Source organism: Polypterus senegalus, chromosome 2 (assembly GCF_016835505.1).
Source record: "Polypterus senegalus isolate Bchr_013 chromosome 2, ASM1683550v1, whole genome shotgun sequence".
NCBI classification, from domain to species: Eukaryota; Metazoa; Chordata; class Cladistia; order Polypteriformes; family Polypteridae; genus Polypterus; species Polypterus senegalus.
The window spans coordinates 321,272,147-321,288,630 of record NC_053155.1 but is presented as its reverse complement, the minus strand read 5'-3'; the positions used below and the strand labels follow the sequence as shown (position 1 = coordinate 321,288,630).

The 16,484-nt window shown below is 41.3% G+C and overlaps 1 protein-coding gene across 3 annotated transcripts in view; it reads right to left on the bottom strand.

Annotated features, from left to right (window-relative positions):
- The window catches only part of txlng (taxilin gamma), a 51,783-nt gene that overhangs the window by 31,391 nt on the left and 3,908 nt on the right, over positions 1-16,484 (bottom strand). The window lies entirely within an intron of this gene.

Genomic DNA, 16,484 nt, shown 5'->3' with positions numbered 1-16,484 from the left:
ACTCAATTTCCATTATCTGTTTCCACAACCAAAGACATAAAGGAGCAAAATAATAAAAACCTCAGCCAAGTCATGTTGTGCATGAAAAGCCAGCAGAGCGAAGTGTCAGCTCAGGAGGCTCAATACGATGTTAGCGATTACTAAATGGCTGCTCTTGGACACTGGAGTGTGGCACTTAGCTGAAGTCCCGGTACACGCTCTTCATCTGCGGGCAGCGGTTATCTACATGCTTGGAGCCCATGAGCTTCTTAGTGAAGGTTTCGTTTTACCAACTACTGCTGGCATGGCAATATAAGAACTGCAAACTGCCATACAGTGGAATTACAGGGGCCTCTTGAGAGAAGAAAATGAAATAAAAGAATAACGCAGGAGATCAAACAAAGCATCGCAAAAGCGGTCTTGTATGTTTAGCGCATGGCCTCCAACACTTGACTGAACTACAGAGTTACAAGTTCACTTTAACTTAATTCTGATACTCTGTATGTTCAATTCTTTATAATAATTATTCACAGTGGCTCCAAAATCCATACTGACCCCTACTCTCTCCTGTTTCTTTTTCCTGCGCCACCACCACCTACTCAAAGCATCCTGATGCTCCAACATTGATGGACTGAAAGCCAGAAGTCTACGTGACCATCATCATCAGGTCCTTTCATGAAAACCCTACATACAAAGAGGACTGTTTGACTTATGTTAGGTAGATTGCCCAGAGGGGACTGGGTGGTCTCGTGGTCTGAAATCCCCACAGATTTTATTTTTTTTCTCCAGCTTTTGGAGTTTTTTTTGTTTTTTCTGTCCACCCTGGCCATCGGACCTTACTCTTATTCTATGTTAATTAATGTTGACTTATGTTTATTTTTTATTGTGCCTTCTATTTTTCTATTCTTCATTTTGTAAAGCACTTTGAGCTACATTTTTTTGTATGAATATGTGCTATATAAATAAATGTTGATTGATTGATTGATTGACAAGGAGAGGACATCAATCCAGGCAGCATGGGACAATGCACCGTCTGCTGGGCACACTCATGGCGATCGATATTCACACACACACACACACCGGGCAGACCACCGTGGAGTCTCCAGTTCCACAGACAGTGGCCAGTGGTCTTATCAGAATGTTTTATTAGTGACACAGGAGCTCCAGTATCTTCACTGGTACTGAGGGGCTGCACAGACAGACTACTCCTGTATGAAATGATTGCTGCTGTGTCCTTATCATTAACATTTATTTATATCACACGTTACCATATTAAATTCTTAAAGAGCTTTACATCACATTAATGATTACATTTGAAAATGTTTTAAAAAATAAATATAAATTAAACAGGAACTTGCACAATACCGATAAAGCAGTAAAAGGAAGGGAATGGCACTAAGCAGTACTAACATCACTACTAACTCAACTCTCTTTATTTCCCACACTTCTTTTAACTTCACCTGACTGCTCTCTGGTACAAATCCTGTAAATCGATATTTAACTCACTTCCTGTTGTGCAAATGACTTGAAACTTGGCACACTTACTCACTTCTGATGACAATACGTGAATCAATAATCAGTTTCAATTATTGATCAATTAATCCATGTTAATAAAGAAATGAAATTTTCATATCAAAAATAGTTCAAGATTTTACCAATAGATGGCGCTTGTAATGGACAGAACTAAAACAAACCCAAGACTTAAAAGTTGAAAATAAATAAATAAATATATATAACACACACACACACATATATATATATATATATATAAATAAAATAAAGAAATACTTTTTAAAAATTACGCTTATATTAAGTGTACTAACAAGTTTAAAAATAAGTCTCTCACACATCACTCGTAAAATAAGTGTGGGTGCTTTTGTTTTAAGAAGTGCTTTTTGAATGTTGATTTTACGAGTGACGTATGACAGACTTATTTTTTTACTTGTTAGTACACTTTTTAACTTAATAGAAGTGTGCTTTTTAAAAAGTATTTTATATATGTACGTTCCATAGTTGACTGTCAAATAATGCAACGAGTACATGACACGTGTTTCGCCCTAATTTGGGCTCATCAGGCGTACACACTCCACTGCACCCCTCGCGGGGATCGAACCTCGGACGTCAGAGGCTAAGCCTCTTTACGCTGCGTCACTGTCAGGACTCGGACTAAGAATGCTATGAATATATATATTAAGTCTTTAATGGTTATAAAAATCAGTCCAGTTCTGTGGTCAGCTGGCCAGTGAGGAGAGGAGAATAAAAATTCCAGCCTAGGAGATACTGGAGGAAACTACTCAGGTAGGGGGGTCTATGACCAAAGACCACCAGCCTCCCACCGGCTCCTGAGCGAGTTCTCTACCAAACATAAATGTGCCAAAGCGGCCCATTGTTTCGTCGCACCGCCCTAGAAGATTGGATGCGGTGGATTTGTCAGCAGCTGGAGATAAACGTGTGCTGCACGGTACGCCAACTGGCTCCTCAGCTGGGCCGAACGTTCTCCTTTAAATGACATTCCCGCCATGCCAGTCAGTCACATCTCACACTTGTCTGTATATTGTATTTCTACCCTTGTACCGTTCACTTACTGCCACCTGTTCACTTCTCCAACTCCTCTTTTCTGATTTCAGTCACCTGCGGTGTTCACAGGCATCACACCCAACACTGCTGGCATGTTTCTTACACAGCACCTCTCTCACATAATTCGTTTTCTTATCGTCATACTCCTACACTGCAAGGCTACCCAACTGCTACAAATTTCCAATAATTCAACATTATATGGAGTCTCCTGGTCTGCCACACAAGCCTGATAAACCCGATTAGCGACACCACCAAGTCACATATTTGATCACCGCTGTTTGTATTTCACAAAGATGAAAAATGACAGTGTTAGTGTCTTTGTGTTAAACGATAGAAAACTCAGCTGGAGGCAAGTGTGGTTCAGTAAACATCATCTGGGGCAAGTCAGTTAAACTTTATAGATCTCAAAAATCAGGAATCTGCTTTGCATTTTAACAGCTCTTTCATTCGGATTAAACTTTAATAGAAATGCAAGGCAGTCGAACGAAAAGAATACACGCATATCTGCAAGTACATATGTTAGCGTGCGTATTTTATTTTATTTTAATAGTTCAAGGCACTGGCCTTTCTAAAGGTGCTGAAATACACAAAACTTAATCCAATTCAGGGTTGGTGGCTGGTCACAGTCTAACCCAGCAGGGCCCACCGTGGGTCCTGCTGGTACAGACACCCAATCTGGAACTGCCAATTAATGACAAGAAACTGGGGAGATTGGGGTGACAAATCAGTGCCCACGAGAACACCCACCCACACAGTCATATGTGAGCGAGTCTTGAACCTCAGTATGCTGGAACTGTGCTGTGGCAGCACCATGCCACGTCTGATCACGCTGTATAAAAAGAAAGCAAACGGAGTACATGTTTAAGAAGTGTTTAATATATTGCCACATGACGTAGCTCACATTTTGGAATATCGTTCTTAGTTTAAGGATGTTCTTCAAATGGGACTGAAATGCTCAACTACAGCTACTTTGTTACACGATGCTCTTCAGCCTCAGCTTTAACTGTTGAGGATAAGCAGCAGGGCTGTCTTTCTGAAGGCCTAAGCTCTCAGTCTTAACAGCAGATTAACAGAGCCAAGCCACCTAAATGTTTAAGAGAGGGCAGCACAAACACACTGGCACCACCTGCACAACTGTTAAATGAACTCTGGGCAGATAGAATTCATGGAAGAAAAAAATCGAGTAACGCTGCCCAAGTACTGCGCTGGGCCTCCAAATGTGAAGGCAGGCAAGCTGGAGAACTGAACTACAGACGTCAACGACAAGGGCATGTCGCTAGATACACCTCCTTGGGCACGGCGTCGTAGGCAGCAGTTTGCTGCGTCCCCACAAAGTTATCAGAAGTTTACTGAAGGATTCTACATAATGACATTTCTAAAGGACAGTTACAGGAGTAGGTCACAAACAACACTGACGCATCAACGGTTTCCAATTTCTAGGATGAGCCAAATGTTACTGAAATATGACAAGAACAATCAAAGCCATATTTAACAGTTAAAAAAAAACAATCTACATCTGTTAGCGCTTTTGTGGAACTTCCTGTAGGAAAAATGAGGCATGATGGATTAAAGGACTGGCCCCAAGTATACGCTCTGTTCACACACAGTATCACAACTGGCTCAATCAATTCATCCATCCATCATCCAACCCGCTATATCCCAACTACAGGGTCACGGGGGTCTGCTGGAGCCAATCCCAGCCAACAAACAAACCCCGGGCAGGGCGCCAGCCCACTGCAGGGCGCACACACACACACACACACACACATACATTTAGAACCACCAATGCACCTAACCTGCATGTCTTCGGACCCACGCAGACACGGGGAGAACATGCAAACTCCACGTAGGGAGGACCTGGGAAGCGTGCCCACAGGTCTCCTTACTGCGCGGCAGCAGTGCCACCCACTGCGCCACCGTGTCGCCCAACTGGCTCAATTTAAAAGAAAAAGAAAAAATCATCAGTATCGCAATTTTCACCACAGGTACACCTCCACTAATCCAACAGCAGTGGGGCCTGAGGAGTGCCAATTAGCGAAAAGGCAGAAGGACAGAAAGATCACCAAAGAACAGCAGCTGAACAGCTCATCAGCCCTCGACAAGATCATGAAATTCAGCACAAGCTGGATAATAAAGGAAACAGAAAAGGCAAGTGAAGTTTTAATAAAGTAATGTACTGTACAGGCACAGGTAATATACGGCATAAAGGGAAGAGGTGAGCAATAGCTAACCACCCTCAAAATATCAGGTAAATCAGTACAAGTTGAATACCTGCAATAAAAAGGCACAGGTAAGATTAGGATTATGGGAGTAACGCCAACCATCAAATAGCCATGTCCTGTAACGGGGTGTTCTGTACTACTTTTTTGATTTTATTAAAAACAAATAGCCTTCCATACAAATAACTCAAAAAGGTTCAAGTAGGAGACTCTTCTCACCAAAATTGATAAAGAGGATGACTGGGGAATGAGATCAGATGAAGAACTTTGTTTCCTGGTGCCAATAAAATGATCTGTATCTTAACATCGGCAAAACAAAGGAACTGGCGATTGACGTTTGCCACACCAAGATGTCCGGTCACTACTCATGGAGTGGATGTTGAGGTGGTCCACAAGTATGACAATGACAGGTTGGACTGGTCTGAGAACACAGAGGAAGTAAAATACAAAGGGCAGAGCAGACTCTTTTTCCTTAGGAGACTGTGCTTCTTTAATGTGGGAAGTGACATCTTCTACAACTACATTTTCATACACACAGTAGCTCAAAGTGCTTTACATAATAAAGAATAGAAAAATAAAAGACACAGTAAGAAAACAAAATAAGTCAACATTAATTAACATAGAATAAGCGTAACGTTCAATGGCCAGGGGGGACAGAAAAAACTCCAGACGGCTGGAGAAAAAATAAAATCTGTAGGGATTCCAGACCATGAGACCACCTGACCAGTCCCCTCTGGGCATTCTACCTCACATAAGTCAAATAGTCCTCTTTGGATTTAAGGTTCTCATGGAAGGACTTGATGAAGATGGTCACGTAGAGTTCTGCCTTTTAATCCATCCATCATTGTTGATGGCCACTGTGATGTGCTTGGCTGGTAACATCACTTCAAAAGAGGACCACCAGAACAAGAAGCTAATTAAAATGAGCAAGCTCAGATATGGGATCTACTCTGGATCCCCATAGGTAGTAGCAGTGGAGAGGACGGAAACAAAACTCTGCGCCACTATGAACAATGCTATACAGGACAACCACTGATACACCAACACCAAGGACTTTCAGCCAACAAATTATTCAGTAGAAATGTGTCAAGAAACCCGACTGGGGGTCCTTCATACCAACAGCAATAAGCCTGCATAATGCCTCACGGAGACTTTGACAGGTTAAGTCAAGGAGCATGCATCAGTACAGTGCATTGCCACACTCACGACATGACAAAAACAGCTCGGGATCCTGGTTGGCAAAGCCCCTAGGCAGATATGTGGTCCAGTCTCACCCTCTATCTGCCACAACCGAGTGTTATGTGGGGATCCCCTTGGCCTGGTCCAGCCGCTCAGGTCCCCAGCAATGAGGGTCCTGTAAGCCGGAACACCCTCTGGGAATCGCGCCACATGGCCATAGTGCAGTAACTGATGCTCCCTCACAATGCAGGTCATGTGCCTCTTTCAGGACTCCATGAGCAACACAAAGTCAAACCAGCGGCCCCCAAGGATTCTCCAAAGACACACAGCACTCAAGAAATCCAGTCTTCGTCTCAGCTCACTGGACAGCGTCCATGTGCCACAATCATATAGCAAGACAGAAAGCACCATAACTCTAAAGACCTGGACCTTCGTCCTTCTGCAGAAATATCAGGAGCGCCACACACCCCTTTAAAGTGACCACATGACCCCTCCATGCTCTGCCAATCCATCTATTGACTTCATATGAAGAGTCACATGAATGTCACTACTGAAGAAGTATGTAAACCACTCGATGACGAGGTTGACACTCTCTCCGCAGACAGACACACTGCTGTGCCCAAGAGGTCATTGAAGGCCTGGCTCTTGGTTTTTATCAGGACCCTCGCAAGCCCAGACCCTCAGACTCCTCACTCAGTCTCTCGAGAGCCCCAATCAGAGCCTCCAGTGAAGATCACAGCATCATCAGCAAAGTTAAGATCAGTGAATCTCTCTTCACCAACAGATGCCCCCCAGCCGCTGGACCCTACAACCCTGCGTGTGGCAGCCATGGCAGAACTTTTCTTTCTTTTCAGTTTTCTTCTTTGTGTGTGTGTGCATCTATTTATATATGTATTTATTTGAATTATTGTGCTTCTGTAAAAAAGCCACAATTTCCCCTCAGGGACGAATAAAGTTCTATCTAAATAAAGCCAGCTGAAAAGTTAGTTTAAAAAAAAAAAAAGGGACCAATTTGCTAGTGAAGAAGGAGATTTGCCCGAATTCTGTGGGTCTGCTTAAATGACGGAAATCGCTTTAAAACTGCTTGTTCAGAACTGTATGTGGTTGTTAAGTGGTGCAAACCTGTAAATGTAGGAAACAAGAAAGTGGTACTTGCCTGCGTCTACAGGAGCACCCAGAAAACAACCAAAACAGCACCCAAAATGAGGGAGTGCAGCAGCCTGGGATTAGCAAAGGAGCAGGATTAGAGGCAGGCAGGTTAGTGAAGCTCTACCTGTACTTTAATTTTCCACAATTACTTCATAACATTAAATAAAATCCACAAAATGTCCAACACTCTTTTGTCTGTTGACTCCGCATCCGTTTCCTGGCAGTACTGAGTGTGAGGAAAAAACCCGAGTGAGCATCAGAATAGGAAAAGCTATGAAGAGGTAGGGTTAGGGTTAGGGTAGCTCTAGTGTTTGCAAATGGTACGGCTCAGTTCAAGAAGTAAAACCTCTACAGATGAAACATGAGACTGCATAAGAGGAGGCCATCCGGGCAAGTCCAGCACCTGCAACATGGCCTCCCCCAGTAAAACGCGTACCCACAAGGCCAAGTTCCTCATACAGCGTTTACTGCCAAAGTCCGTTCCTCTCGAAGTGGCACAATGCGTCTCCTTCCTGAGAGGTAAGACTTGCGTATTATTGTTTGTACAGGTGAACGGAGAGCCTTCAGGCGTTTGTAAATTGTTTTTAAGGATGACCGAGGTTTGTGGAGGTCCACAAGTTTGGTTTTTTTTTTTTTTTCCCTGAGGTCTTGGCAGATCTCTTTTGATTTTTCATCATGTCCAGCAAAGAGGCAGCGAGTTTGATGGTAGGCCTTAATATCCATCTACTTGGTGACTCCAGTGAGGCCAATTGGCTATCAGAAGCTAACCGTTTAAATCGCCTAAAGGCTTGATATCATTTTCTGGAATCTTCCAAGCTGTTTAAAAGACAAAGTATATGGAAACGTGTGACTGTATGGAATTGTGATGGTCAATAAAAAGTGAAAAACTCTGAGATCTGTGAACATTGTTGGAAAAAATTACTTTTCTCCTGCACAAAGTAGATGTCTTAAACGATATGCCAAATTTATAGTTTTACTAGTATAAAATCTGTGGAGGGCTATAAAGGAAGTTTTAAACAATTCAACCAAAGTATATGGAAACTACTGACTTCAATTGGAACTCATTTCCATTGACACCTACAGTGATCCCCTGCCTATCGCGGAAGTTACCTTCCTGACCCATCAGCCATAGGTGAAAATCTGCGATATAGAAAGACCATATCAATAAACTCTTTTCTTTTCTAGTTTAAGCCTTAAAATACCCATCCCATACACTTTAAAACACATGTAAACTTATTGAAACACACTTTGTTAACACATATGATGATATGTGGATGTCAGGCTAAGGATAGGAGTAACATCTCTTTATTATAAAGCATGTTAACGTCACGCACGACGAGACAGGAGGACAGCGGCTGTGCAGGCTTTTAAATGATTGGCGCGACAAGCACAACACACAGCTGGCCAGCAGCACCAAGTCCACTTCTCCTTAGCGTGCAATCAGACCCCCGTCTTCACAACGTGAGCTGCGTTACACGTCCTGCAAGAAAGATTTAACCACGCCGGGGGCAGGAAATAGCAAAAAGTTTTAAAGTAAAAATCAAAATCCTGCATATGTAACAATTCCCATGAAAATAACAATCTCTTTAAATTGTTTATCTGGTAAACCAAACCCGGGGGGTGGGCGAGCCCCCTAGTAATAATGATAGTATTAATAAATCTGCAATGTACCGCGGGCTCACTGTGTGTGTATTCATCGTGAACTACCAGGTTTAATACAAAATATTATTAGGAAACTGAAGAGAAAAATGTGAACCTAATGTGAAAACTTCAAATCTTTTCAAGCAGTGCTGCCCAAACTCGGCCCTGGGACCCCCTGGGGCTGCAGGTTTTTTTTCCCCCCCAAGCAGATTCCTAATCAATGACAATACCTGATGACGTTGATCTCATTTAAATTAGCTGGGATTAGTTTTCTCTTATTCTACATTAATTCAGCACATCAGCATTACGAGACATTTAGAAATCAGATTTAACTCTCCCGCTGATTTCATTCTATTTCGCCCCCTTTTTCTGTGCACTTTGCTCCCTTCATTGTTTCTTATTAATGACAAATAAAAATGAGCAGAGCAGACACCTGGGCAAACACCACAGAATAATCAAAGGCTGCAACTACTTTAGCGTCAGACCCACAGATTAGAAAACAATGGATTAAACAATTAGAACATCCATCCATCCATTTTCTAACCTGCTGAATCCGAATAGGGTCACGGGGGTCTGCTGGAGCCAATCCCAGCCAACACAGGGCACAAGGCAGGAAACAAACCCCAGGCAGGGCGCCAGCCCACCGCAGCTAATTTCTATATCGTTCCCAAAATACAAAAATTGGAAAATAAAAGTTCACTTGATTAACCCAGGAGTCCAATTAAAAACAGAAGCTGGTTGCACAAAAACCTGCAGCCACTGCGGGTCCACCAGGACCGAGGCTGGAAAACACGCATTTAGATGACATCCCTGGAAAGGAAAAAAAAAAATTTCACAGATACAAGAATGAGCTGAAATGGCAGAGTTAAAACACTAAGAAGCCATGAAATTAAAGATGTGGTGTCATTTACTGGCAAAGACTGGTTTCCAAATAAACAACTGGGTTGCTGACCCCTGAACTACACCAACCACAAACTCGCATCAAAAGGGAGACTTGTACACATTTCACATCACCCCTCTGTACTGAAACACCACAAGCGGGACTTAAAGGAGCACTCGTCGTTTTATTGTGTGTGAATTACTCTAAGCTTGTATATCAGTTGTGGGGTCAAATGCATTACTTGTCGTCATTTTATTTTTACTAATTGTATTTTGTTTAGCAGAAGAATTGAGCTTCCTAATGACAACAGATTAGTCATTGTTTAGCGCCTTCATTGTGTATTAACATTTATAAATGTGTTGTACTGGTGACTGTTGAATCGGTCAAGGTTATTGGAAGTCAAATATCCAATCGTATCACTTTGACAACAGAGGTTAGTAATGGGGTATTAAATGATGAATTGATAAAATAAAAAATTGGAGGGATTTTCGCAATGCCAAATGTTAACAGCCAGACACTACTTTACTGCTCACGGAATTTAAAAGTGAAAATGAAGTTTTGCTGGGTAGTTGAAACGGCTTTGTGTCCGCCATACATATAACCGCCCGCCACAGTAATTCAACAACCCCCTTACAGAGTCATCTCCAGTGCCGGTTGGTTAAAGTAGAGAAAGAAGGCTTCAAGAAGCCGTCGACAAGGAGCCAACACTGCAGACAAAGCCGTCTCCCCTCTCAGTGTCGAAATGAGCTCCTACATAGATCTTTAGAAAACGGATTGTATTTAGTGTTTCAAAACCAAGTGTTACAACCCTAGCTGGACAAATCGGCTTTAGTGAAGGCTGCCATCTGTTAATCCATGTTAAAACCAGTCTGCTTCATTCAGAACTAAAAAAAAAAAAAAAGTCGTCGTCGTCACTGGCTGAAAATGAATAAAAAAAAAAAATCACTTGAAAAGAACGTTTGGCTTTATTCTCTTGTGTGTATCTACACAGCTGCTATTAGTCAAGGCCTCCCTGCATGTGTATGTGTGTTATAGGAGTAATGCATTACAGCAGATTAACACACAGTTACTAAAATGTCATACTATACATACAGATAGGAATTTTATCAAACCTCTCCACCCACTATAAGCATACGGTCAGTCAACATGGACTCCTACCTCTCAATTACGTACAACAGCCAACAAAGCGCCAAGCCATTTATTTATGTGCCAAATGCACAGAAAACACAGTCGAGACATTTGGAAGAGCAGCTTTTAGTCCGACTGCAGCATCTCAAAGCTTTCAATCCACTACACCTTAGTCAGCACAACTTCTCAACTAGACTACTACACTTAACTCTCCTTCACAGTTGAAATGGGGTAAAAAAATGATATATATATATATATATTTATTATGATCTGAAATTAGTACAATGTACCAAAGGAACTGAACAGCACATGGTGGGCAAAACTCATTGTAGGGAAGTACCTAGCTGGATAGCAGTGGGCATTACAAAGGGCAGAGCCACATCTGACTAGTATGCGTGCAGGCCATGTCCACCCTAACAGCTCCAGATGTTGGCTCACGGCGGACTATTTTTTGCCAGGCGTGGTGCTTTAAGTATTGTATGCACACTACCAGTCAAAAGTTTTAGAACATCTCAGTATTTTCCATTTTTATGGAAATGCATGCAGTCTAATGTGTTAAAGTTTCACAAAATCAAAGAATAAAAACAAATGAACATTGGCAAAGCAAATAAAAAAAAAATAAAATCAGGGAATCATTAATTGTACTAAATTTTATTGCAAAGTTTGAATCAAAGTAATCTGTGCCTTTTGCTAATCTAACAGTCAAACTGTGGTTTCATTTTTGATTCAGAATGCCAGTCACTCTGTGCAAGTCGCCAACTCTGCCTCCAGCAACAGAAGCCCAGACCATCACACTTCGTCCTCCACACACTGATGACCCAACCTGTCACCAACTCAATGGCTTACGAACACCCTGAATTCTTCAGTTCATCACGCAGATTTGGATTAATCGGTCCATAAGACTTTCTTGCAGTCTGCACTGGTCCAAAGCTGGCATTTCAAGGCCCTATTGTGTCCTTTAATAAATGGCTTTCTTCCTGCCACTCGCCCTGTCAAACCTACAGCACAAAGTCTCCTCTTCACAGTAGAAAGGGAGGAATGCTTTGTCTCAATTTATTTGTTAATTGCCATTTTTTTGCCAAGATCATCAGAAAATTGTCCAAGTAGTACTTCAGAGAGTGCAGCGACAGTCTGTTTGGACTCTTCTTTAAGACAGACACGGTTTTTATGCAATCAACAGAAGTTGGGACACCTGTGCAGATGGTTTGCTTCATTTCTTGTAATTGGTGCAGACCATCTGTAGGTTGTAACCTATTAGTTGTTTCCCTGAAGGCGGCTCATTTGTAATATGCTGAGATTTCCTTTTATTCGGTTTTTGCCAACCTAAACTTTTTATTTCAACCTCTGGTAGTTTATGGATTGCCTTTTCACCATTTTATATAAATCACTGCATTTCAACTGATTAAATATGAAGACATATGAAGAAAAACTGAGGTGCTCGAAAACTCTTGGCTGGTAGTGTAAGCGCGAGGTGAGACTGAACCTTGTCCCATGACGTGTATATGTGGGTTTGTCTGTCAATATATATTTGATACCAAATTCAAGAAGAGAGACTTTGAAATTTGAGGCTACGAGAAGGTCCAATTCCAACTGTGACATAAACATGTTGCTAAATGTGAGCAAATGCCCATTGATTTTTGATTGCCATGCCCAACATTGACTCGTGTGTGCATAGAAGCTTTTAAGGGAACAGCAGCAAATTTCACCATAAAAAAACATTTTAAAATTCACTTAATTTTTCTCACACAATTTCAGAATGTAAAGCATACTGGGTTGAGACTCTAAGCGTTAATAAATGCACTCCACTGTTTGAATTTTTTTTTTGTGCATTGAGAAATAGAGAAAAATAAGATAAGCTTCTGTGTGCATTTGAGTTAAAGGAGGGTCCAAAGTTTTAGAAAACTGTGCAGCGACAGCATCTTAAAAGACCAAAATTCATCTAGGAAAATATACAGAAATCAATTCTAGTGATAACAGCGATTAGTCAAGCAATCTTGAGCATGCATTTGTGTGAAGACAGAATGTGACGTTTGAGAAAATTATTTTATTTAAACTGACAGAATAAGACGACCCAGAGATTACAGTAATTGCTTAAATAATATTTCAAACAATATACTGGATTATCAGCATCTTCTCAAAGATATCCACTCTCCAGTTTTTGACTCTTTATCATAACAGAATTGTAAATTAAGTAAAAATGTATTCTAAACGTCATTTTAAAACAGAAAAATGACTCATGTCAAGAAAAAAAAAAAACCTGTAATAGAAAAAAGGGGTACAGTGCCATGACGGCTTGAGCTTCTCAGCCCTGCTCTATACCACTGCTTATGCGAGACCCCTACATACAGCAGCAGCACTTGCATGAATAAGGCATGCAGGGAAGTCTGCACCGCTCCACCTGGCACAAGGTCACGTGACACATGAAAGCACTTTATCAGGGGCTCGCTATCTTAGGGCATCATAACAGACTGTTTTAGATGAAGGAAAGAAACTGAATAATCACGAGTGGCCTCCCTGCAACTTCCTCTTGTACTCAGATATGGGGATGGATAGTTGAGCAGTAAACTGCAAGACAAGGATTAGAATTTTTATATTACGTACATTAAAGTACCATCAACAACAAATCAAATGAATAATATATTGAACAAATGATTATAAAAGTAAAGTTGAATCAAACTTTGAAATCAGACTATGCAGCTGCAGGAATATAAAGGTAAAGTACCACTCCCGGTCAACAGAAATAGCCCAAAAGTTACCAGAAATCTACTTTTTGTACCTACTGCTTGTATGCAAAATTTGGTGGACCTACCGTAAGTGAAAGTGTACTCAAGTTATCTCGTGGTATTTTTTGGACTCCGGGAGGTTGAAGATGTCGAGATTCATCAAAATCTCGTGGTCAAATTACAATACTTTCCCTATACTTCATATTTGACAAAATAAAAAAAGCAAAACGTGACTCTTGTGTACAGCCATAAAGTCAATACACTAATAAATAACTTGAATGAATCAAACTAAACCACACGAACACCTCCAGAGAAATAAAGGAATCACTTGCACAGGGTAGAGCAGGGGGCTGCCATCTGAAGCTGATAAGCGCCTAGTGTGTTTGACATGAAACACCGGCTGAACTACACTATCCAAAGTTACACATTTGACATCACCTCAGTGTTTCCAGTATTTCTTCACATTTAATCAGTGAAAATGCAATGAACGACCTAAAATGGTGAAAAACTACACAATAATCTACCAGAGGTTTAAATTTAAAGCTTTGGTTAGCAAAAACTGAAAAAAGGAAAATTCCGAATATTACAAACAAGCCTTCTTCAGGGAACAACTAATTGGTTACAACCTACAGATACTCATCAGCAATTAAAGTAAACGAAGCCTCGCAATTGGAAGCACACAATTTACACAGGTGTCCCAACTTCTGTCAATTACTTCAAAACCCTCTGTCTGTAATGACAAGAGAACAGCAATTAGCAAATGAAACGACACAAAGCATTACTACCCTTAGAAGTGTAGACCTTTCATTTTAAAAAATTGCAAAAGAAAAATCAAAGTGTCAGTGAGTCCAATGGAGTTCTGCACAATCCAAAAACAATCGGAAATTGGAAGAGACTCTGATAGGAAGAGATCTGGCAGATACAAAGTCACCACTCAGTGAGAAAACAAAGTTCCTGAGGGTCACCGGCTTGTGTGACTGCAGGCGGCTCACAGCACAACAACTTCAAGCACAGCTTAACAGTGCAGGTCAAAAAAAAAAAAAAAGGCAAGCGTCACTTTGTCCTGTGAAGAGGAGACTTTGGGCTGCAGGTGTGACAGGGCGAGTGGCAGGAAGAAAGCCATTCCTTAAAAGGACAAACCGCGGCCTTCAAATACCAGCTGGGGACCACTGCAGACTGGACAAAGACTTTCAGCGGTGTGAAAAACTATTTGCCCCCTTCCTGATTTCTTATTCTTTTGCATGTTTGTCACACAAAATGTTTCTGATCATCAAACACATTTAACCATTAGTCAAATATAACACAAGTAAACACAAAATGCAGTTTTTAAAATGATGGTTTTTATTATTTAGGTAGAAAAAAAAATCCAAACCTACATGGCCCTGTGTGAAAAAGTAATTGCCCCCTGAACCTAATAACTGGTTGGGCCACCCTTAGCAGCAATAACTGCAATCAAGCGTTTGCGATAACTTGCAATGAGTCTCTGGAGGAATTTAGGCCCACTCATCTTTGCAGAATTGTTGTAATTCAGCTTTATTTGAGGGTTTTCTAGCACGAACCGCCTTTTTAAGGTCATGCCATAGCATCTCAATTGGATTCAGGTCAGGACTTTGACTAGGCCACTCCAAAGTCTTCATTTTGTTTTTCTTCAGCCATTCAGAGGTGGATTTGCTGGTGTGTTTTGGGTCATTGTCCTGTTGCAGCACCCAAGATCGCTTCAGCTTGAGTTGACGAACAGATGGCGGACATTCTCCTTCAGGATTTTTGGTAGACAGTAGAATTCATGGTTCCATCTATCACAGCAAGCCTTCCAGGTCCTGAAGCAGCAAAACAACCCCAGACCATCACACTACCACCACCATATTTTACTGTTGGTATGATGTTCTTTTTCTGAAATGCTGTTTTCCTTTTACTCCAGATGTAATGGGACATTTGCCTTCCAAAAAGTTCAACTTTTGTCTCATCAGTCCACAAGGTATTTTCCCAAAAGTCTTGGCAATCATTGAGATGTTTTCTTAGCAAAATTGAGATGAGCCCCAATGTTCTTTTTGCTTAACAGTGGTTTGTGTCTTGGAAATCTGCCATGCAGGCCGTTTTTGCCCAGTCTCTTTCTTATGGTGGAGTCGTGAACACTGACCTTCATTGAGGCAAGTGAGGCCTGCAGTTCTTTAGACGTTGTCCTGGGGTCTTTTGTGACCTCTCGGATGAGTCGTCTCTGCGCTCTTGGGGTCATTTTGGTGGCCGCCACTCCTGGGAAGGTTCACCACTGTTCCATGTTTTTGCCATTTGTGGATAATGGCTCTCACTGTGGTTCGCTGGAGTCCCAAAGCTTTAGAAATGGCTTTATAACCTTTACCAGACTGATAGATCTCAATGACTTCTGTTCTCATTTGTTCCTGAATTTCTTTGGATCTTGGCATGATGTCTAGCTTTTGAGGTGCTTTTGGTCTACTTCTCTGTGTCAGGCAGCTCCTATTGAAGTGATTTCTTGATTGAAACAGGTGTGGCAGTAATCAGGAAATTGAACTCAGGTGTGATACACCACAGTTAGGTGATTTTTTAACAAGGGGGCAATTACTTTTTCACACAGGGCCATGTAGGTTTGGATTTTTTTCTCCTAAATAATAAAAACCATCATTTAAAAACTGCATTTTGTGTTTACTTGTGTTATATTTGACTAATGGTTAAATGTGTTTGATGATCAGAAACATTGTGTGTGACAAAACATGCAAAAGAAGAAGAAATCAGGAAGGGGGCAAATAGTTTTTCACACCACTGTATGGACTGACAAATCCAAATTTTAAATTTTCAGATCATCACGCAGGGTGTTTGTACGCCGTCGAGTTGGTGACGGGTCCTCAGTGTGACACCAACAAGTGTGAAAGTCTGGAGGTAGAACTGGTGACTGGCATTCTGAATCAAAAGGGTTACCACAGTTTGGCTGTTAGACCAGTAAAAGGTGCAGGCTAATTTGATTAATGAAAAATTGGAACAACAACATTTCGTACA